The following is a 23,274-nucleotide window of genomic DNA, read 5'->3' as shown; positions in this document are numbered from 1 at the left end:
CTTGTCTTGTTCCTGATCTTAGTGGAAATGGTTTCAGTTTTTCACCATTGAGGACAATGTTGGCTGTGGGTTTGTCATATATGGCCTTTATTATGTTGAGGAAAGTTCCCTCTATGCCTACTTTCTGCAGGGCTTTTATCATAAATGGGTGTTGAATTTTGTCGAAAGCTTTCTCTGCATCTATTGAGATGATCATATGGTTTTTCTCCTTCAATTTGTTAATATGATGTATCACGTTGATTGATTTGCGTATATTGAAGAATCTTTGCATTCCTGGAATAAACCCCACTTGATCGTGGTGTATAATCCTTTTAATGTGCTGTTGGATTCTGTTTGCTAGTATTTTGTTGAGGATTTTTGCATCTATGTTCATCAGTGATATTGGCCTGTAGTTTTCTTTCTTTGTGACATCTTCATCTGGTTTTGGTATCAGGGTGATGGTGGCCTCGTAGAATGAGTTGGGGAGTGTTCCTCCCTCTGCAATATTTTGGAAGAGTTTGAGAAGGATAGGTGTTAGCTCTTCTCTAAATGTTTGATAGAATTCGCCTGTGAAGCCATCTGGTCCTGGGCTTTTGTGTGTTGGAAGATTTTTAATCACAGTTTCAATTTCAGTGCTTGTGATTGGTCTGTTCATATTTTCTATTTCTTCCTGGTTCAGTCTCGGCAGGTTGTGCTTTTCTAAGAATCTGTCCATTTCTTCCAGGTTGTCCATTTTATTGGCATAGAGTTGCTTGTAGTAATCTCTCATGATCGTTTGTATTTCTGCAGTGTCAGTGGTTACTTCTCCTTTTTCATTTCTAATTCTATTGATTTGAGTCTTCTCCCTTTTTCTCTTGATGAGTCTGGCTAATGGTTTATCAATTTTGTTTATCTTCTCAAAGAACCAGCTTTTAGTTTCATTGATTTTTGCTATTGTTTCCTTCATTTCTTTTTCATTTATTTCTGATCTGATCTTTATGATTTCTTTCCTTCTGCTAGTTTTGGGGTTTTTTTGTTCTTCTTTCTCTAATTGCTTTAGGTGCAAGGTTAGGTTGTTTATTCGAGATGTTTCCTGTTTCTTGATGTAGGCTTGTATTGCTATAAACTTCCCTCTTAGAACTGCTTTTGCTGCATCCCATAGGTTTTGGATCGTCGTGTTTTCACTGTCATTTGTCTCTAGGTATTTTCTGATTTCCCCTTTGATTTCTTCAGTGATCACTTCGTTATTAAGTAGTGTATTGTGTAGCCTCCATGTGTTTGTATTTTGTACAGATCTTTTCCTGTAATTGATATCTAGTCTCATAGCGTTGTGGTCGGAAAAGATACTTGATACGATTTCAATTTTTTAAAATTTACCAAGGCTTGATTTGTGTCCCAAGATATGATCTATCCTGGAGAATGTTCCATGAGCACTTGAGAAAAATGTGTATTCTGTTGTTTTTGGGTGGAATGTCCTATAAATATCAATTAAGTCCATCTTGTTTAATGTATCATTTAAAGCTTGTGTTTCCTTATTTATTTTCATTTTGGATGATCTGTCCATTGGTGAAAGTGGGGTGTTAAAGTTCCCTACTATGATTGTGTTACTGTCAATTTCCCCTTTTATGGCTGTTAGTATTTGCCTTATGTATTGAGGTGCTCCTATGTTGGGTGCATAAATATTTACAATTGTTATACCTTCCTCTTGGATCGATCCCTTGATCATTATCTAGTGTCCTTCTTTGTCTCTTGTAATAGTTTTTATTTTAAAGTCTATTTTGTCTGATATGAGAATTGCTACTCCAGCTTTCTTTTGATTTCCATTTGCATGGAATATCTTTTTCCATCCCCTCACTTTCAGTCTGTATGTGTCTCTAGGTCTGAAGTGGGTCTCTTGTAGACAGCATATATATGGGTCTTGTTTTTGTATCCATTCAGCCAGTCTGTGTCTTTTGGTGGGAGCATTTAATCCATTTACATTTATGGTAATTATCGATATGTATTTTCCTATTCCCATTTTCTTAAATGTTTTGGGTTTGTTATTGTAGGTGTTTTCCTTCTCTTGTGTTTCTTGCCTAGAGAAGTTCCTTTAGCATTTGTTGTAAAGCTGGTTTGGTGGTGCTGAACTCTCTCAGCTTTTGCTTGTCTGTAAAGGTTTTAATTTCTCCATCAAATCTGAATGAGATCCTTGCTGGGTAGAGTAACCTTGGTTGTAGGTTTTTCTCCTTCATCACTTTAAGTATATCCTGCCACTCCCTTCTGGCTTGCAGAGTTTCTGCTGAAAGATCAGCTGTTAACCTTATGGGGATTCCCTTGTGTGTTATTTGTTGTTTTTCCCTTGCTGCTTTTAATATATTTTCTTTATATTTAATATTTGATAGTTTGATTAATATGTGTCTTGGTGTGTTTCTCCTTGGATTTATCCTGTATGGGACTCTCTGTGCTTCCAGGACTTGATTAACTATTTCCTTTCCCATTTTAGGGAAGTTTTCAACTATAATCTCTTCAAATATTTTCTCAGTCCCTTTCTTTTTCTCTTCTTCTTCTGGGACCCCTATAATTCGAATGTTGGTGCGTTTAATGTTGTCCCAGAGGTCTCTGAGACTGTCCTCAGTTCTTTTCATTCTTTTTTCTTTATTCTGGTCTGCAGTAGTTATTTCCACTATTTTATCTTCCAGGTCACTTATTCGTTCTTCTGCCTCAGTTATTCTGCTATTGATCCCATCTAGAGTATTTTTAATTTCATTTATTGTGTTTTTCATCGTTGCTTGGTTCCTCTTTAGTTCTTCTACATCCTTGTTAAATGTTTCTTGCATTTTGTCTATTCTATTTCCAAGATTTTGGATCATCTTTACTATCATTATTCTGAATTCTTTTTCAGGTAGACTGCCTATTTCCTCTTCATTTGTTAGGTCTGGTGTGTTTTGACCCTGCTCCTTCACCTGCTGTGTGTTTTTTTGTCTTCTCATTTTGCTTATCTTACTGTGTTTGAGGTCTCCTTTTCACAGGCTGCAGGTTCGTAGTTCCCGTTGTTTTTGGTATCTGTCCCCACTGGCTAAGGTTGGTTCAGTGGGTTGTGTAGGCTTTCTGGTGGAGGGGACTAGTGCCTGTGTTCTGGTGGATGAGTTTGGATCTTGTCTTTCTGGTGGGCACGTCCACGTCTGGTGGTGTGTTTTGGGGTGTCTGTGGCCTTATTATGATTTTAGGCAGCCTCTCTGTTAATGGATGGGGCTGTGTTCCTGTCTTGCTAGTTGTTTGGCATAGGGTGTCCAGCACTGTCGCTTGCTGGTCGTTGAGTGAAGCTGGGTCTTGATGTTGAGATGGAGATCTCTGAGAGATTTTCGCCGTTTGGTATTACGTGGAGCTGGGAAGTCTCTTGTGGACCAGTGTCCTGAAGTTGGCTCTCCCACCTCAGAGGCACAGCCCTGATGCCTGGCTGGAGCACCAAGAGCCTTTCATCCACTGTAGGCAACTTTAATGGACTTTTCTCTGCACCCCGGAATTTTCGAAGGCTGTCCCAGCCCGAGCTGCAGCATGCCTCAACCGAGCCCAGCCCGGCCCACGGCGACCCTCCCGGGCAGAGCTCATATCCTTTTTTTTAAAAAGAAGGCTATGCCAGTCAAATGTCAAGTAAAAGTGATCTTAAAATAATTTTGTAGTTTATGAATTTTAGAGTAAATATGTATGTGAGGTATAACTGAATAGTACTTTCACAAATTATATCATTTGCAAGAGCATTTCAGGTGTGTATGTGTTTACTCTTATAACTTCATTTTATAATTATTCTATATTCATTATGAATCATTTAGTAATGATATAACAGCTTTTTGACCAAGACGTTATATATATAATTAATAGACATATGAAAAAATGTCTGTGCATACTTGGATTATGTCATTTTTATTGTTGTTTTAATCTTTTATATATAAAATTCTCTCAGTTAATATTCCTTTAAATTAGAGTTTTGAAAGTTTTTTCATCTCAGAACCTTTTTATATTCTTAAAGAGAAAAAAATGATCCCAAAGATGTGATTTTTAATGTGAGATATATATATATGATTTGTATTGTATTAATAAATAAACGTGAGAAACTTTTTAAATTTATGATTTAAAAACTGATCTATGAATCAGTTTTAGAATACCAAAAATAAACCATTACATACTAATGAAACTGCACTCCTTCTTGTGTGGGACTCAAACCCAGCCAAAACTCAGATTGTGGCTCAGACCCACAGGCTGGAACTTAACCCACCCGCACCTCAGATTGGGACTTGAACCTATGATCCCTGACTAGAAGGGGACTTGAACCCACTGTCTTTTGATTAAAACCGCTCACCTCATGTCAGGATTTACTGAAGCTCGGGTTCTTTTGTCTGGTTACCGAAAGAACTCAGTGGGAGGGAAAGCAGCAGGCAAAGGGTGAGTTTATTAGCATAGGATGCTTGTGAGAGATACAAGCGGGCTGGCAAGGGAGCGCAGCAGCCTGGAGAACAAAGAGGGCTACATTTTTATAATCAAAGAAAAAGCGGGGAGGGGAGAAGACCACCTTCTTCCTCATTCTTGGGCAGACGTCAAGGCTTACATCATTAGTCTCTCCTTTGGCCCTATATGGTTTAATGGGGACTGTCATGGTGCTATTTAAATCATACGTATATTAGCAAAAGGGTGGTAATGTATACCAAAATATTGTAATTTATCTCAGATTTTGGTATAATGTCCCCTTTCACCTGTATTTTTATCTTGTCTACATCAGAAATGCTACTTTTCCAGGACTAATGACTCTTTGAATTCATGTAACAAGATTCAGACCCCATATGTATTGTCTTGTGTTTTAATTATCAGGACTTGTGACTTGAGTGTATATGGAGCTTGGATGCACCTGGTCTTCTTCAAGGTAGTGTAGATTGTTGTTACATTACTAGATTCTCGAGTGGTCATTAGCTTACAACAGTCTCCCAAACTCCCTTAAAATTCCCTTCTGTCCTTAATCCCCTAGTGGGATTTCTAAACTGACTATTTAATTTATCCTACTCTATCCCTATCACTAACACAATCAACACATTAAAAAAATGATGTTCTCTAAAACAACAATAAATTACTCAGAGAAATGATATTGTTTTATGTTTTTGCACCTATCTTTAAAGTCTGCTTTAATAGAAGATAACTTGACTCCTGTATCTGTTTCTGCATTCAATTTGTTACAAAATGTTTTTGTCAAAGGATATAAAGGAAATCCAAAAAAGGATGAAATCCAGGAAAGGATTAGCAATTAATTAGCTTCTGAGATCATTGTGGATATTCATCCTGATCCAAGCTAAAACTGTATAAGTGAAATATGAAACCATACCAATGAACTTGTCATACGCTACTGAAATCAATGTCTATGTTGCACTGTAAATGGACCTATTACACAAGTATAATTTTGTCCTTTGTTACTTTGGAAAATATTGCTTCAATAGTTATACAGATCTTCTGAAAGTTGATATCACATTTATTAATATTACCATTTATTTCATGGAAAATTCTTTCAGTGTTGAGGAGCCATCAGTTGACAATTTCTAAAATTCTAATTTTTGCCCCAGAGCATTCATTTTGCTAATAGCAATGACCAGAAAAAGTTGTTTTCCTTAAAGTGAGTGGCTCACTTTGCCTTCTCTGTAAAGTGTTTGCAAAACACCCAGGTCTGAATTACCATGATTTCTTTACAAGATTTTTTTTCAGTAAAAATGGTTTCCCTTGTGGGAAAAAAGTATTTAGTTTAGCTCACAACTCAAATAATCACACATGTAGTTTTTGCTGGAGACAAGAAGCAGATGCCCTTAAAGAGGACTTTCAGAGTTTCTTTGGTGGGGATAATGGTGGACTCCAGGAGAGATCACACCAAGTATTACTTCCCAGACTTCTGCTGCCAGTGTCCTTGTGCCTGCAGTGAGCCACAGCCACTCCTTCCCTCTGCAGGAGACCCTCCAACACTAGCACCCGTGTGGTTGACAGGGTCTTGGTGCTCCAGCCGGGGGTCAGGCCTCAGCCTCTTAGATGGGAGAGCTGAATTCAGGACATTGGTCCACCAGAGACCTCCCAGCCCCACGTAATATCAAATGGTGAAAGCTCTCCTAGATATCTCCATCTCACTGCTAGGATCCAGCTCCACTCAAAGACCAGCAGGCTACAACTAGCAAGAGAGGAACACAACCCCACACATTAGCAGAGAGGCTGCCTAGAAGCATAATAAGTTCACAGACACTACAAAACACACCACCAGACACGGTCCTGCCCACCAGAAAGACAAGATCCAGCCTCATCCACAAGAAGACAGACACCAGTCCCCTCCAACAGGAAGCCTACACAAGCCACTGAACCAACCTTACCCACTGGGGGCAGACACCAAAAACAACAGGAAGTACGAACCTGCAGCCTGAGAAAAGGAGACGCAAAATGCAGTAAGTTAAGCAAAATGAGAAGACAAAGAAATACACAGCAGATGAAGGAGCAAGTGAAAATCCACCAGACCAAAGAAATGAAGAGGAACTAGGCAGTCTACCTAAAAAAGAATTCACAGTAATGATAGTAAAGATGATCCAAAATCTTGGAAATAGAATGGAGAAAATACAAGAAACGTTTAACAAGGACCTAGAAGAACTAAAGAGCAAAGAAACAATGATGAACAACACAATAAATGAAATTAAAAATTCTCTAGAAGGAATCAATAGCAGAATAACTGAGGCAGAGGAACAGGTAAGTGACCTGGAAGATAAAATAATGGAAATAACTACCCCAGAGCAGAATAAAGAAAAAAGAATGAAAAGAATTGAGGACACTCTCAAGAGTCCTCTGGGACATTAAATGCACCAACATTTGAATTATAGGGGTCCCAGAAGAAGAAGAGAAAAAGAAAGGGTCTGAGAAAATATTTGAAGAGATTATAGTTGAAAACTTCCCTAATACGGGAAAGGAAATAGTCAATCAAGTCCAGGAAGGGCAAAGAGTCCCATACAGGATAAATCCAAGGAGAAACACGCCAAGACACATATTAATCAAACTATCAAAAATTAAATACAAAGAAAACATATTAAAAGCAGCAAGGGAAAAGCAGCAAATAACCTACAAGGGAATCCCCATAAGGTTAACAGCTGATCTTTCAGCAGAAACTCTGCAAACCAGAAGGGTGTGGCAGGACATATTTAAAGTGATGAAAGGGAAAAAACTACAACAAAGATTACTCTACCTAGCAAGGATCTCATTCAGATTCGACAAAGAAATAAAAACCTTAACAAACAAGCAAAAGTTAAGAGAATTCAGTACCACCAAACCAGCTTTACAACAAATGCTAAAGGAACTTCTCTAGGCAGGAAGCACAAAAGAAGGAAAAGACCTACAAAAACAAGCCAAAAACAATTAAGAAAAGGGTAATAAGAATATACATATCGATAATTACCTTAAATGTAAATGGATTAAATGCTCCAAACAAAAGACATAGACTGACTGAATGGATACAAAAACAAGACCTGTATATGTGCTGTCTACAAGAGACCCACCTCAGACCTAGGGACACATACAGACTGATAGAAAAAGATATTCCACGGAAATAGAAATCAAAGAAAGCTGGAGTAGCAATTCTCATGTCACACAAAATAGACTTTAAAATAAAGACTATTACAAGAGACAAAGAAGGACACTAGATAATGATCAAGGGATCAATCCAAGAAGAAGATATATCAATTGTAAATATTTATGCACCCAACATAGGAGCACCTCAATACATAAGGCAAACGCTAACAGCCATAAAAGGGGAAATCGACAGTAACACAATCATAGTAGGGGACTTTAACACCCCAGTTTCACCAATGAACAGAACATCCAAAATGAAAATAATTAAGGAAACACAAGCTTTAAATGACACATTAAACATGGTGGACTTAATTGATATTTATAGGACATTCCATCCAAAAACAACAGAATGCACTTTCTTCTCAAGTGCTCATGGAACATTCTCCAGGATAGATCATATCTTGGGTCACAAATCAAGCCTCGGGAAATTTAAGAAAATTGAAATCATATCATGTATCTTTTACAACTACAACACTATGAGACTAGGTATCAAGTACAGGAAAATATCTGTAAAAAATACAAACACATGGGGGCTAAACAATACGCTACTAAATAACCAAGAGATCACTGAAGAAATCAAAGAGGAAATAAAAAAATACCTAGAAACAAATGACAATGAAAACACAACGACCCAAAACCTGTAGGATGCAGCAAAAGCAGTTCTAAGAGGGAAGTTTATAGCAATACAATCCTACCTCAAGAAACATGAAAAATCTCAAATAAACAACCTAACCTTACACCTAAAGCAATTAGAGAAAGAAGAAAAAAAATCCAAAGTCAGCAGAAGGAAAGAAATCATAAAGATCAGTTCAGAAATAAATGAAAAAGAAATTAAGGAAACGATAACAAAGATCAATAAAACTAAAAGCTGGTTTTTGAGAAGATAAACAAAATGGATAAACCATTAGCCAGACTCATCAAGAAAAAAAGGGAAAAGACTCAAATAAATGGAATTTAAAATGAAAAAGGAGAAGTAAAGAGTGACACTGCAGAAATACAAAGGATCATGAGAGATTACTACAAGCAACTCTATGCCAATAAAATGGAAAACCTGAAAGAAATGGACAAATTCTTAGAAAAGCACAACCTTCCAAGACTGAACCAGGAAGAAATAGAAACTAAAAAGAAACCAATTACAAGCACTGAAACTGAAACTGTGATTAAAAATCTTCCTTGTTGTTTGTTACAAAAGCCCAGGACCGGAAGGCTTCAGAGGCGAATACTATTAAATATTTAGAGAAGAGCTAACACCTATCCTTCTCAAACTCTTCCAAAATATAGCAGAGGGAGGAACACTTCCAAACTTATTCTACAAGGCCAACATCACTCTGATACCAAAACCAGACAAAGACGTCAAAAAAAAAGAAAACTACAGGCCAATATCACTGATGAACATAGATTCAAAAATCCTCAACAAAATACTAGCAAACAGAATCCAACAGCACTTTAAAGGGATCATACACCATGATCAAGTGGGCTTTATCCCAGGAATGCAAGGATTTTTCAATATATGCAAATCACTCAATGTGATACACCATATTAACATACTGAAGGATAAAAACCATATGATCATCTCAATAGATGCAGAAAAAGCTTTTGACAAAATTCAACACCCACTTATGATAAAAACCGTCCAGAAAGTAAGCATGCAGGGAACTTACCTCAACATAATAAAGGCCATATATGACAAATCCACAGCCAGCATTGTTCTCAATGGTGAAGAGGTGAAACAATTTCCACTAAGATCCGGAACAAGACAAGCTTGCCCACTCCCACCACTATTATTCAACATAGTTTTGGAAGTTTTAGCCACAGCAATCAGAGAAGAAAAAGAAATAAAAGGAATCCAAATCAGAAGAAGAAGTAAAACTGTCACTGTTTGCAGATGACTTGATACTATACATAGAGAATCCTAAAGATGCTACCAGAAAACTACTAGGACTAATCAATGAATTTGGTAAAGTAGCAGGATACAAAATTAATGCACAGAAATCTCTTGCATTCCTATACACTAATGATGAAAAATCTGAAGGAGAAATTAAGGAAACACTCCCATTTTCCACTGCAACAAAAAGAATAAAATACCTAGGAATAAACCTACCTAAGGAGACAAAAGACCTGTATGCAGAAAACTATAAGACACTGATGAAAGAAATTAAAGATGATACAAACAGATGGAGAGATATACCATGTTCTTGGATTGGAAGAATCAATATTGTGAAAATGACTATACTACCCAAAGCAATCTACAGATTCAATGCAATCTCTATCAAACTACCAATGGCATTTTTCACAGAACTAGAACAAAAAATTGCACAATTTGTATGGAAACACAAAAGACCCTGACTAGCCAAAGCAATCTTGAGAAAGAAAAACGGAGCTGGAGGAAGCAGGCTCCTGGACTTCAGACTATACTACAGAGCTACAGTAATCAAGACAGCATGGTACTGGCACAAAAACTGAAAAATAGATCAATGGAACAGGTTAGAAAGCCCAAAGATAAACCCATGCACACATGATCACTTATCTTTGATAAAGGAAGCAAGAACATACAATGGAAAAAAGACAGCCTCTTCAATAAGTGGTGCCAGGAAAACTGGACAGCTACATGTAAAAGAATGAAATTAGAACACTCCCTAGCACCATACACAAAAATGAACTCAAAATGGATTAAAGACCCACATGTAAGGCCAGACACTATAAAACTCTTAGAGGAAAACATAGGCAGAACACTCTATGACATAAATCACAGCAAGATCCTTTTTGACCCAGCTCCTAGAGAAATGGAAATAAAAACAAAAATAAACAAATGGGACCTAATGAAACTCAAAAGCTTTTGCACAGCAAAGGGAACCATAAACAAGACCAAAAGACAACCCTCAGAATGGGAGAAAATATTTACAAACGAAGCAACTGACAAAGGATTAATCTCCAAAATATACAAGCAGCTCATGCAGCTCTATATCAAAAAAACAAACAACCCAATCCAAAAATGGACAGAAGGCCTAAATAGACATTTCTCCAAAGAAGTTATACAGATTGCCAACAAACACATGAAAGGATGCTCAACATCATTAATCATTAGAGAAATGTAAATCAAAACTACAATGAGGTATCACCTCACACCAGTCAGGATGGACATCATCAAAAAATCTACAAACAATAAATGCTGGAGAGGGTGTGGAGAAAATGGAACCCTCTTGCACTGTTGGTGGGAATGTAAATTGATACAGCCACTATGGAGAACAGTACGGAGGTTCCTTAAAAAACTAAAAATAGAACTACCATACGACCCAGCAATCCCACTACTGGGCATATACCCTGAGAAAACCATAATTCGAAAACAGTCATGTACCACATTGTTCATTGCAGCTCTATTTACAATAGCCAGGACACAGAATCAACCTAAGTGTCCATCGACAGATGAATGGATAAAGAAGATGTGACACATATACACAATGGAATATTACTTAGCCATAAAAAGAAACGAAATTGAGTTATTTGTAGTGATGTGGATGGACCTAGAGACTGTCATGCAGAGTGAAGTAAGTCAGAAAGAGAAAAACAAACACTGTATGCTAACATGTATATATGGAATCTCAAAAAAAAAAAAAAAAGGTTCTGAAGAACCTAGGAGCAGGATAGGAATAAAGACGCAGACGTAGAGAATGGACTTGAGGACACGGGGAGGGGGAAGTGTAAGCTGGGATGAACTGAGAGAGTGGCATGGACATATATACACTGCCAAATGTAAAATAGATAGCTAGTGGGAAGAAGCAGCCACATAGCACAGGCCGATCAGCTCGGTGCTTTTTGTCCACCTACAAGGGTGGGGTAAGATTGTGGGAGGGAGACGCAAGATGGAGGAGATATGGGGATATATGTATACATATAGCTGACTCACTTTGTTATACAGCAGAAACTAACACACCATTGTAAAGCAATTATACTCCAATAGAGACGTTAAACAAAAAAGAGGACTTTCATTCATTGTAGCATTATTCATGATAGACAAGATATGAAAACAAGCCAAATGTTCATCAACAGACAAATGGATAAAGAAAATGTGGTATGCACATACAATAGAATATCATTCTGCCCTAAAAACGAAAAAAAAAAAAATCCTGGCTCTACCTGTAAAGCATTATGCTAAATGAATTAAGTCAGTCACAGAAGGACAAATACTGCATTATTCCACTTACATGAGTTATCTAAAATTGTCAAACTTGTAGGAGCAGAAAATAAATGATGGTTGCCAAGGCATGGGGAAGGGAAAATAAGATTTATTGTCCAGTGGGTATAAAGTTACAGTTATACCAGATGGATAAGTTCTAGACATCTGGGGTACAACATAGTGCCTGCAATTAACAAATGGTGGAGTAGCTTGATCAAACACTTAAAAATTTGTTAAGAGGGTAGATTTCATGTTAAGTATTCTTAACATACACACAGAACATGAGGAAATTTTGGAGGTGATGTGCACGTTTATTTCCTTAATCTTTGTGATACACACATACACGGTGTATGAATGTAATCAAATTCATCAAATTGTAGACATTAAATTTGTGCTGTTTTTTGTACATCATTTATACCTCAATATAGCTATATTAGAAAGCAATTTGGAAAGATGTGTACTCAGGGTCAAGATATAAGTTAAAAATTGTAAGATGCTTCAGGGACATTTTCATGTATCTTTTGTAAAGGTATAACAATATTTGACTTTTAAAGCACAAATCATGTCTATGTTTAATAGCAAGGACTCTGATTTTATCTTTCTTCAGCAACTTTATACATAGATGCTACAAATGTGAGTTGAGAAACCAAGTCGTCTAATCTCCCTTTCTAAGCCAAACATCTATTCTTAACTGCAAGAAAATATATTCTAACTAAAATTCTAAAAAATAAGCTTCAGATACCTAAAAGTTGCCTCAATTTTTAAAAAATATTGCAAAGCAAGAAAACTATGTATTGTTTGTGTTTCTGCATAAATGCAGAAAAATTGGGGGTTTCCAAATAATGATGAATTATTGGAAAATAATATTACAGAGATCATGCTAGTTATAATTGTACATAGTAAGAGTATGATATGAACTCTGAAAAATATATATATATATATATTTCTACCTATGTATCATCTATCTATGCACTGTCTATTTCAGAATATTCTAGGAAACATAAGAATATACTGTACACAATTCCATTCACATCCATTAGTCATGAGAGCAATTACCCCATCAAAGTCATGTAGCATTTAGATAGCTCCACTCTACAATTATGAGAGAATATCGGTGAAAACAAAAAATAATGTTTTAGTGTTATTTTAGAAATACATTTGACCTCAGGTCTCTCTGAAAGAATTCTGCATCAGAATTGTGAACCACTAATTTATGGAAAGATTTCCATTCCCAGAACATTTATATTTATTTTAATTTCTAGGAAATGGTTCACTTTGCCAGCTTCCTTTTCCCTTCTATGATATGTATATGTGTGAATTGAACATAAGTAAAGAAAAAGATAAATATGTTGAACTCTTTCATACCAAGGAAGTCTGCAAGCATAACATATTTTCTAACTCAGGTACAAAATCACCGAGACTTCGGTTTTATATTTTTACTGATAATAAAATTACACTTTGAATATTTCAAGTATGATTATTTTCTTCTAAGTTTTCAATTCACTTTTCACATTACTTTAAGTATTTATTGTTTCTTTTCTGAAATTAGAGTGTAAATTGTGTGTTCCATTCATTGTAGAAAAATTGAAAAATAGAGTGTAAAGAATATTAAAATTATCTGAAGACTTGGTATACTCAAAGAATCACACTGTTTTATGAATTCCCTTACCATTACAATAATATTATATTATTTATTATTTATAGAACATACAAGAATAACCTCCATTTTAAAGTACTGTTATACTCTAGGGGTGTGTGTGTGTGTGTTTGTGTTTGTGTAGGTTTGTGTGTGTATGAATGTCTGAGTATGTGGATATTCTCTTACATTTGTATTCAACAAAATGCCCTACAACTAGGTTTTCTATTATTTTCATTGATCTAATAGGTATATTTTTTGTTCTAGTACACCATTGCTTTACCTTTTATAAAGAAATAATGTATTTAAACATAAGATAGTAAAACTAGCCCGCATTTTTTCAAATATGTTTGACATCTACTATTTCTTTTGTGTTTGTATTGAAATTTTGGAGTAACTTTATGTAATTGAAAAACAGGCTTATGGTGATAGAGTATATTTAAATAGAAATCTTATTCAGAATCATTTATAGTATTGATTTAGACAAGTATTCAATCATATTGTGTATTATATTTTGATCAGTATTGAATATTTATAATAGAATTAACTTCTAGGAAACTTTGAGGAAATAACGTGTCATTTGGGTTATTTGGTGAAATGGAATAGTCATTCTATTTTAGTTTCTATCTTGTTCTAAACACACATAATTTCTATCCTATTATCGTTGATATATATGAGAGTTACTGACTTCTATAATTTTATGTTGTATCAGAGTAGTGTGTCCAACTCTTATTGTATATGTTCTAATGATATGTTAGCTTCCTGTAATCTTTCCAAGTAGAAAGTCATATCCTCTGTTAATTAGAGCAACTAGCCAAAATCTATCAATCTTTTCCATTGTTCTTCCTCTTCTTGCAGGACATCATTAAATAACTGTGGTGGGCATTCCCTTCTTATTTTCAATTTTTCAGTAAACTGCTGCTAGTGATTTACCATTAAGTATGTTACTGCTTAATAGGTTGATTTAATCATCATGTTCAAGATTCTCTTTTATCTCAAATTATGATATTTTCTTTTCTAAAATAACCCATTCCTTTATGTTTGAATATCTTTTCAGAAGTTCCCTGGTGATATGTATCATACAATTAATTTTCAGATAAAGTGAGATTAGCCATAGTGTTGTATTTCCCAAAGGACAGCATGTGAAGCCTGAACTTGACTTAGATTTAACTTCTAGTATTACAGTGGGATCCTTTATTAAACTATAATTGTTGGGCAGGTTTAGATGCAGCCAATTAAGTTTGTACTTTTTAGCATTGTCCAGACATGCACTATTAAGATACTACTAAAATCACTATACTACTGCTTCATTTTCTAATTCTCTGAGTTGATAAAATACATGAGAAAATGTAATCCTTTGATACCCTGCTCCTAGGAATCTTCCTCTTTGTGCTGCTACCTCTTAATTTGATTAATATTTCTATAAATCTCACCATCCCCTACCTCTGCTTTGCATTCTTTTCCTTGGAAATTGCCATTTCTGAATAGGTTAATTTAAAATGATTTCAGTCACTATTCATTGTTTACTATTATTCAATAACTTTCAGGGAAGAAATAGCATCTGAGTGATTGAAAATCAACTTACATTGCAAAAAGATGGCCACTTAAATTTTTGGTTAGTATAATTTTATTCTTTTTGGTTAGAAGACTGAATGGTGAGGTGTAAATCATGACTCTTTCCCTTGTTTCAGTTAAATTCAATGTGTTCAAAATTTATTACTATTTTAACATTACTCTTTTGGCATTTAACTTTGTTTTGGGCATCATATTATGAAGTCATATATGAAAGTGAATTTGGGGGCAGCAATTGTTAGGAATAGTGACACTGGAAACATACCTAGAAGCATGCAGATAAGATCATGGCCTGTGCTTTGTTTATATGTATATATGTATATATATATATATATATACATATCAATAACCAATGTTAATGTGATACTGAATAAGTAAGCTTTATAATACAGTATGCAAATTTATTAATAGATAATACAATAAAATGATATTTAGGAAATCCAAATTTTTACATTTGTACTAGTTCTAAGTGAAATAACTAATTAGGCTCTTTTCTTGTTCCTTTGAAGAAAATACCTTTAACCTAAACTCATTTGGTAAATAAAAATATCTAGTCTGAAGACCTGTAATTAATATTATATAATTTGTGTGTATTAAAGATCCAGTTTTTATTTATTACTCTTGATACAAGCTGTTTCTAAGTTTATTTAATGTGTTTATGGTTTCTTATGACTTTTAATTTGAATAAAATAGGACCATATGTTTTATTTTTACATTACTTTATATAACTAATAATGTACTGGAAAATGTGCCTCTAATATATTAAATCAATATTTAGAGTGATTCAAATTAGATGACTGAAACATTTAACTATAATATTGAAAAATACAGTACATAGAATTTCTAAGTATTGTGAAAAGTTTGATAATTTTATGGTGAAAAGGAGAAATAAAGTCAGTCAGATATTAAGAAATAATAAGACAAAATTAGAAAGTTTTCTAAGACTAAAGAAAATAAAACATTATGACTGGAGTAAAGGCATTTTCAGGAAATAACTGAAGGGAATATAAACATAAATTATAGAACTAGAACTAGATACTTGAGATGGAGAAATGTGAAAAATAAAAAATCTATTTGTTTTGAATTTGATAAGCACTACGTACCACACCTTCCTCTTCTTACCGTTTATGCTATATGATGGTTAATTTTATGTGCCAGCTTGACTAAGCTATAGCACCCAGTGATTTAATTAAACACTAAGTGTTGCTGTGAAGGCATTTTGCAGATGGGATTAACATCTACATCTACAAGTTGACTTTAAGCAAAGTAGATTACCTTTGATAATGTGAGTGAGCCTCACCCAACCATATGAAAACCTTAAGAGCAAAAACCGAGTTTTCCCGAAGAAATTCTTACTCATGACTATAATGTCAGCTCCTGCCAAGTTTCCAGCCTGCCAACCTACCTAATTTTAGACTCAGGACTCCAACATCAATCCCTGCCTGAGTTTTGAGATTGCTGGCCTGATTTATGAATTTTGTACTTACCAGCCCTAACAATCACATGAGCCAATCCTTAAAAAAGAAAAAAAAACTCTTAATACATACACATATAAATACATATATGTGTATATATGTGTGCATAGATCTAGACATAGATCGACAGATATAGATATAGATATAGACACATATATAGATATATCATATTTGTTCTCTGGAGCACCCTGCTTAATACTGGCATCAATTCTAAACCAACTACTCATTTTTTCCAAAAAAACTCCAAACCTTTTTTATCTCCACTGACTTTTATTTTTTATTACTACTTCTTGTTTGAGGTCCCACTCCATCTTTATAATTATTTATTTTCACTTTGCTCATATGGATTGCCACCCCACTGTAATTTGGTGCTTTTTAGAAAACCTAGATTTCATAGCCCCACCTTTGGGCTAGAATCCATGGGAGAATCCTGAAGTCAAAACTTCCCAACTCTCTGATCATTCCTCAAATCACAATATTCTAGTACTGCCCCCAAGCCAGTTTCTTTTGATCTACCCCCTATTTATCTGATATCACCTTATACGCATCCTTCATAACATTTCCCAGAATTTGTAATTTTGAGTAATTGCATATTTTTAAAGTTTAATATTTGACTCCACTAACCAGGCAATAATATCCATGAGCTAAAGATTCTTTTTTTTATGACTGTGTGCCCTGTTCCTGTAGGGTTTGGACATTAAGTTGATGAAAATATTTTTACTGAAAGAGCAACAGGAATGTGTTTCATTGATAGAGAAATGTTGTGATTTTTCCTTTCCCCTTCAGTAGAATCTTCCTTGATTAAAAACACTGCTGTACTGAAATGTTACATTTCCTGAGTGATTGAAAAGAAGTAGGAAAGGGCAAATGTATTTTAAAAAAAAAAAAGTGGTTTTGTTTTGCTTGCCTTAGCCAAGTCTCAGCAGTAGGTGTAGTTTGTTTGCATGATCCTTAATTAACATGACACCAACTCTTGGGAGAAGGTCTTCCCCACACCAAAGAGAAGAATAGCTCAAAAATATCAGCAAGGGAAACAGGAGGTGTTTACCCAATGTTAGTTAGTGGTATGCATATGTGACTGCAACTCCATTGGGCTCTCTGAGGCTGGTTGGATCTTGGTCAGCATCCTATCTTTGTCTCTAATCTTCATTCCTTATCACCATGTGAAACCCTATTGCTTGCAGCTCCTTGGCCCAAACTAATGTCATGATTCATGTCTTTCTCTTCACAACTCCCAGTCCACAAATTCATCATCTTATCTCCAGTGGGGCTGAAGGATTAGCTGATGACATTATTTTCTTTCAGAAAGAATATGTGTCATTTTTTTAATCACATGACATTTTATTTTTGATTTTCAAGAGTCTATTTTTCGACACTCAAGTTATTAGTATTTAAAGCTTTTACCTCTGCGTTCTCAGTAAGTCAACCATAATACACCTAGAGGCAACGTTGGTAGAACGGCATTTATATGAATGTTCAAAAAGAGTAACATAAACATGAACATTTCAGGATACAGTCCTGTTACAAGTGGATGAATGAATACATGATTGGATGGGTGGGTGGATGACTGAGAAGATGATAATGAAACTCAAGTGTCACACAAACACAGCATATGTTCAAAATACAATTTGATACTGAATAATCAATAGGCAATGTGGAAATCAAAGTTTGTTTTTCTTATGTTAATAGTATTAAAACATTTTGACTCTCTGATGGATATTTGTTGAGAGTTTTAGGGAAATCATGTTTTTCATCCATTTCCCTACTGTTCTGCAATTTATTCAGATTTTGAAGTTTGTCCATCTATTTCTGTTTACACTCTAAGAAAGATATTTCACTTGATTAAATAACTTGCTCAATGTTTTACAAAAAATAAGAGACAAATTTGGTCTGAGAGCACAGGGCCTTGACTCTGTTCTTCTTTTCTTTCCATTGTTCCAGGCTGTCACATTTATATATTTCTGAAGTAAAATTAACTAATCAGAAATAGTGGAAACTGTCAATACTTTGGTTTTGAATCAAAGGCATAAATAGAGATATGGTCTGACACAATTTAAAATGTCTTATGGTTTTATTTTTTGATTCATTTCATAATATCTTCCCTAATGATATTTTGAATAGCCTAAAATTTATCAAAATAATTATATTCCTAACCTATTTTACTGGATTATGTGACCAAACAGATTTGCAATAACTTTATTTATTACAGTTGCAATTAAACTGCTTTCATTTATGAATGCATCAAAGTATACTTTCTTTAGTTATAAAGTACATGATTTCACAATTTACTATAACCATTTTGATATATTTATAACAGAATTGGTGAGTAATGAAACACTTTAATAATTATAGAATTTACAATGGTTAAACTGCACAATATACTTGCTACTATTTTGAAGACATAGGAATAATTTGCATAATTTACACTCATATGATTCACTTCTAAGTGTAATGTGATGCACAGTACTAAACTGATTAATCTTTCCTTGGTTTACTATCCAGAATGTGGTCAGAGTTTTAGTGAATTAATTTGACCACCATTATGTGTAATGGGCTGAAGTTACATTAATCTACTAGGTGATATACCCATCAAAGCTTATGAAGAACTAATTCATCTGAATAAGAACTAACAATATTGATTATATTTTCGACACAAGGAAAGAACACTATGCATGGTTTTGTAACTTAAAATTAAACTTTAGTCTATGTAAAAAGATACATATTTATTTTTTCAAAACACCAGTTAATTTTTCATAGGGTGATGGTAGTTGAAGAAATATGATGGGTAGCATTTGTTAGAGAGAGTACATAATTATATTAACCCAAGTGTAACAAATGTCTAAAATGTACTATTATTAATTTTAATGCATAATAAAATATAAATTACAACTCCATGAAGAGAATTAAAACTGAAGATTATAAAAGATCATTATAGATTCAATTTGGTAACTCTTTCAGATTCATTAATAATCCTCCAAGTGAGAAATCATCAGCACTGGGAATGTACCCTTAGCCAGAAAAATCAGTTAAATTTTCTACCTTAGTTCTTAACTTTCTTTAATATAAGTACATACAAACACACACACGTACACATCCTATGCACATACACACCATACACAGACAAACACCCCATATAATTTACTTAACATGACTAATGTTTTAAAAGAATATATAAATTAAATATAAAATTATTTCTGATACTCTTCCTAGAATCAGTATGCATTTTTTAATTCAATGGTTATTTAAATAATTTTTAGAACTTTTAAATCTATGACATGTGTTATGGACTGAATGTTGTATCCCCTCAAAAATTTTCTGTTGAAATTCTAATCTCTAATGTGATGATGTTAGGAGGTGGAGCCTTTGGGAAACGATTGTCTTGAGGGTAGAATCCTCATGAATGGAATTAATGACTTTATGTCCTTTCTGCCATATGAGGACACAGCAAGAAAACAGTTGTCTACGAACCAGGAAGGGGGCCCTCACCAGACATCAAGTCAGCAGGTGCCTTATTCTTGCCCTTCTCAACCTCCAGAACTATATGAAATAAATGTTCTTTAAGTCACACAGTCTATGGCGGTTTATTATAGAAACCTGAATGGACTAAAATAGCATATATTTGAAAAATATGATCAGTGAGAAATGTATGGTTTAAGTTTGAATGAGTTTGATTATTATGAAAAGATATTTGTTATAATGCCACTTGAATGCAAGTATACAGATTTGATACAATTGTTTAGAGTCAAATATTAAGGCATCAAACATTGAGGCATGTCCCTCAATTTATGCCAAAACAAATTCAGTTTTAAAACACTAATATTGAAATAATTTGAAGACATATTAAAACATAAAATCCAAGGAAAGAATGAAGCTTGACAGATTTACTGCAGAGAAATTGAAAGATTCTATGTCACAAAGACCATGAATAAAGCTAAAAGCAAATAATAAAATCAGGAAGATACTTGATTGTTTATATTTTCACATAATCTTTATTAAATTATAAAAATATAAACATGAATTTGGAATTGAATAACAGTCTCCATACACTTCAAATATGATAATTTGCCAGCCTCCTCTTACTTTCCCACCAAGAAAATCCACTTTCAGGGCCTGAGATTTATTTTCCTGCCTCCTTCTCTCTCTTCTTCTCTCTCCTTCACTCTTCACAGACATATATATATATTTTTTTACAAATATATAATTATATGTATAAAGTATTACCCTTCCAACTTGTTTCTTTGTGCCACTGGGAAAAAATATCTTAGACATTTATTTGTGTCCACAGATATGGATAAAAACCGCTATTTATGGCTGCATAATTCTCCATATATCCTAACATATGTGGAACAAATTATTATATATGGCTGTATAGTCATCCGTTCACTGTAATTTAGTCAGATTTTGCCCTGTTGATGGACATCCACATTTTTTCTAGGTTGAATGTAATTTTATGACTTCTGAGCTCTGTGAGGCCCATCCTAGAACTGTCCGGTTTCCTGAAAGGACAGCTCCTTTTGTAAAGGGTCTGTGGCTCATTTGCATACTGAAGCTTTGGCCCGGGGTTCTGTGACACTGTTGGCTTTGTCCTGCGTCTGCCACATCTCTGCCTCAGATCCCCAGACCATGCGACAGCTCTGCCTCCCGAAGCGGAGTTATCTTCCTCAACTTCAGCCCATCATTCTCTAATTCATTTCTTGTTTTTGTGCTACACAACTTCTGCGACTTTTGCTATGTTCTTTGTATTGTAGAATACCTGTATTGTGCTGACCATTAACGTCCTCTACTTTCCCTGACTCTTTGAAATTCTGATGCCTCATTACCAGTAAAATAAACTACAGTAAGGTCTGAACCCAAAGACTGCAGGATTATTTTTTCCATCATGAAACTGTCTACTACCATCACCAACCCCCCCTGCTGTATACATAAAAAGACAGAGTTATGCGATGCATACACACAAGACCTACATGCACAGAATATCTATAACAAGCTAAGGAGAAATGATCTAGTAGGAATGGGGCAGAGGGAGGATAGGAAACCTATAATAAAGCTATATATGCAGAAGTACACTGTAGTAACTCAGAATATATAGTACAAAGTAATTAGCAAGCAGCAACGTTCTCTAAAGATACTTTATTCACAGATTTGAAAGACTGGAAAAATGAATCAATTGTCTATATCAGAAGTAATTACATGGGGGGGCCCTCCCACCTCTATTGTGCTGGGGAAGATGTAGCAACCTCTTCTCCGAGCCACCCCTTTGCCTCCCAACTTCTCTGGGGCCCTCGGCCGCCCGACCAGGGGCCCCAGGGCCGCGGGCTCAGCCGAAGACCACGGGCTCTGTGTCAAACCAGCAGTTTGCGGGTTGGCCGCGCCAACGCACCTGAGGCGGCGCCGGAGGAGCCGTAGCTGCCGCACGGTGCCCGCGCCTCTAAGTGGCTGACTGTGCGCGTGGGGTTCGGCTTCCGGTCCACGACCTCCTGTGCTGGGGTCACGCTCAACACCCCGCCTCCGCCCCCGCCCCCCCCACCCCGGCCCGTGGATGTCTTTGTGCACCAGAGTTAGCTGCGCATGGAGGGCTTCCGGAGCCTAAAGGAGGGTGAGGCCGTGGAGTTCACCTTTAAGAGGTCTGACAAGGGCCTGGAATCTCTCCGAATCACCGGCCCTGGTGGTGTATTCTGTATTGGGAGCGAGAGGCGGCCCAAAGGGAAGAGCATACAGAAAAGCAGATCAAAGGGAGACAGGTGCTACAACTGTGGAGATCTAGACCATCATGCCAAGGGATGCAGACAGCCACCCCATCCCAGGAAGTGCCACTTCTGCTAGAGCATCAACCATTTGGTGGCCTCATGGCCACTGAAGGTCCAGCAGGCTCCCAGCTCACAGGGAAAGCCAGCCTACTTTCGGGAGGAGGAAGAAGAGATCCATAGCCCTGCCATGCTCCCAGAGGCACAGAGTTGAGCCACAGTGGATGGGGGCTATCCTTTTGTGATCAGGAAGTTTTGAGGAGCAGGCATCAATCGGCAGAGTGGAGATATGGGGACAGCGTAGGTAGGGGACAGCTGGCACTGTCATATATCTCAGGCCGGGGTCCACAACATCCCCCACTTCCCTCCTGGTGAGGGGAGGGGTGAGGCAAAGGAACTCCAGTCATGCTCTATCCAAATGCACATGAGGGCTCTGGGGGGGTAACCCTACCTACATGCTTTATCTGAGTCTCCACCCACAGAATCTTCAGCTTTTGAAAGTGACCTGGATAGGGAAGTTGTTTTACTCTTAAAGAAGGATTTGGAAGAATATTTCCCAGCCAGAGTGAAAAGATTAAGCATGAGACCAGATTGATGGGCCCAACCCACAAGCCATTACATTCTGTGGGAGGGAATATCTCAGGCGTAAGGCAGGGTTTTCCACATCTTGTCTCCTCATAACCCCCTCTTGGGATAAAGTGCTGAGAACTGTCCCAAGCAGTGGGTTGTAATGATAGGCAAAATGGGTGGTTATGGGAACAACTGTAGACCTGCTGCTTCTAAGCTCATTCCCACCCCATTCTGGGCCAATACAATTTTATTTATTTGCTCCCTTGGATGACTGTACCTTGGGTCCCACTTTCTCCAGGATGCCAACTGCACTAGCTGTGTGCGAATGACATATCTTGTGCACTTTAACTTTTTTTCTGTAATATAAGTGTTCTGGCTTTGTATTTTTGTGTATTTTAATCTAAGGCCCTCATTCCTGCACTGTGTTCTCAGGTACATGAGCAATCTCAGGGATAAGTCGGCAGCAGCTCCGGGTCTGCACAGCAGGAATACTTTTTGTTTCTATATCACCAGAGAGAACAACTATTTGGAGCGTAT

The 23,274-nt window shown here is 36.0% G+C and overlaps 1 pseudogene; it reads left to right on the top strand.

The window, feature by feature from the left end:
- LOC133090487 (protein lin-28 homolog A-like) overlaps positions 1 to 22,381 on the top strand; it is a 37,886-nt pseudogene extending 15,505 nt beyond the window's left edge.
- Positions 22,382 to 23,274: the final 893 nt, after the last annotated feature.

The sequence above is a fragment of the Eubalaena glacialis genome, chromosome 4, assembly GCF_028564815.1.
Source record: "Eubalaena glacialis isolate mEubGla1 chromosome 4, mEubGla1.1.hap2.+ XY, whole genome shotgun sequence".
NCBI classification, from domain to species: Eukaryota; Metazoa; Chordata; class Mammalia; order Artiodactyla; family Balaenidae; genus Eubalaena; species Eubalaena glacialis.
Note: the sequence above shows the minus strand (reverse complement) of the source record. Positions and strands in the feature narration are given on the sequence as shown.